General features: G+C 59.6%; 1 protein-coding gene across 2 annotated transcripts in view; it reads left to right on the top strand.

Moving 5' to 3' along the window:
• The first annotated feature begins 1,716 nt into the window (after window positions 1-1,716).
• Window positions 1,717-2,009, top strand: part of Dnajc5 (DnaJ heat shock protein family (Hsp40) member C5) — a 57,383-nt gene continuing 57,090 nt past the window's right edge. For both annotated transcript variants that reach the window (XR_002818739.1, XM_004644139.2), the window contains exon 1: window positions 1,717-1,950. The gene's annotated coding sequence lies outside the window, so the exon portion shown is untranslated. The remainder of the gene's footprint in view (window positions 1,951-2,009) is intronic.

Here is a 2,009-nt window from a genome sequence, read left to right as displayed (position 1 = left end):
GGACCCAGCCCTCAGACACTGTGGTTCTACCTGTTGGAAAAGATGAGCTGTTCCCTGAAGTGAGTTAAGGCGTGCTGAGATGCTTTGGGAGCTTTTGGAATGAGCAAATGGAGGTGAGGCACATCTGGAGGAGCAGCCACGCCTACAGCCTCAGAATGGAGATGGCACACCTGTCTCATTCAGGTAAAGGGCATCCACACAACAGGGCCTGACACATCAGAGGTAAATATGAGACTCCAAAACTAAGAACTGCCAACCCTTGACAGGCATCCTGTTTTTGTGGTGCTGGAGATGAAACTCTTGGCTTCATGCCTGCATAGCTCAGTAGAACAAGCGCTTGCCTGGCAAGCACAAGGTCCTGAGTTCAATCCCTGGTACCACCAAAAAAAAAAAAAAAAAGACACAGGATTTTAGTCCTGGGAAGCCTTTGATATCATTTGCTTTTTGTACCGAGATCGTACCCAGCGCCTTTGCTCTGAGCTACATCTGTAGCTTTTTTTTTTTGACAGGCTCTTGTTTAGTTGCTAAATTGCCCAGGATGGGTTTGACTTTGATCCACCTGCCTTATCCTCCTACTGCTGAGATTACAGGTGGGCCCCACAAAGTCTGGTTGGTTTATGTTTCTAAGATTTTCTTTGTTTGGTGGTAGCAAGGATAGAACTCTGGACCTTGCGTTTTCTAGGAAGCACTTATTCTACTGAGCTATCTACTTATCCCCCCCCATGTTTCTAAAAGGTGACTTATGGTTGTGGTGTATCTTCTGCAATTCCAGCATCCGGGAGGCTGAGGTGAAGGATGTTCAGTTGGAGGCCACCTGTGGTACCTAGAGAAACAAGGTCAGGGATATAGCTCAGCGGCATAAGCGCTTAGCTTAGCAAGCACAATATCCCGAGTTTGATCCCCGGTACTGCAAAAAACTAAACACAAAAAACAAAACAAAACAAAAAAACCCCAGACCCCTAAAGCCAGCAACAGCAAAAGTCACTGCTAATGGAAATGGTGGACGGCGGAGGAGGAGAGCGTGGCAGCCGCAGCCCTCAGTGTAGAGGTCGTTGGTCCCCTGCAAACACTGGGGAAGTACCAGTGAAGAGCGAGCGACAGGGAAGGCTGACCAGGTTTCCAGCCGCGGCGGGTCGAGGGCCGGACACACCGGGGAGGTGGAGTCGAAAGTCCCTTTCCGCCCCCGCAGGTCCCCGCGGGCAGCTGATGCGGGCGGGCCGGCGGGCGGTGTCAGTTCAGCGAAACCAACGCCCTCTTGCGCCGCCTCACCACTGGCTCTGGGGGGGTCTCCGCCACCCCCACCAGCCAGCTCGAGTGCTCTGATAAAGGCAGTTGAATTTCTTCCAATCTTGGGCAAAGCGATGAGCAAACAGCCGCAAGTCAATCCTGCACTTACCTTTCGGCGTGGCCCTTAACTGCACCTGAAGGCCTTCCGGGGGTCGCAGCAGCCACCCGAGGCCGGTCGGGGTCTCCGGCTCGCACCCTTTGCGCGCGCTCGCGCCCGCCCCGCCCCTGCAGGCAGAGGGACCTTCCGGCCCTCCGGCGAGCTCCGCCCACCTAGAGCGCCCCGCCCCTGCCTGTCGAGCCCGCCCCTCGGAGGCGGAGCCTCCGCAGGTTGGCTCTCCGGGCCACGTAGGCTGGGCGGTCCTCGCGGCTCGGTTGGCGGCCGGGGTGGCCGCCCTGCGCGCCGGGCGCATGCGCAGGCGGCGCACACGGCGCGCTGCCCCCTCCGGGTCCACGTCCTTCCGAGGGCGCGCGCGCCGGTGCGAGGGCGTGCGTGAACGTGCGTGAGCGTGCGCGTCTCCTCCGCTGCCGGTGCCGCTCCCGCGCCCTGTGCAGCTGCTCCCGACTACCCGGACCCCCAGACTGAAGAGTGGGTCGGCTGGCTGCCAGCAGCGCCGCGGAGCGGGAGCGGAGCCGCGGAGCCGGCGGCGGGCGGCGGGCGGACAGGTAAGCTGGCGGCGGCCTGCGAGGCGGGCTTCCACTCGCGCGAGGGCTGCGGGCCGCAG

This window comes from Octodon degus, unplaced genomic scaffold, assembly GCF_000260255.1.
Source record: "Octodon degus isolate 3935 unplaced genomic scaffold, OctDeg1.0 scaffold00194, whole genome shotgun sequence".
Lineage (NCBI taxonomy): Eukaryota > Metazoa > Chordata > Mammalia > Rodentia > Octodontidae > Octodon > Octodon degus.
Note: the sequence above shows the minus strand (reverse complement) of the source record. Positions and strands in the feature narration are given on the sequence as shown.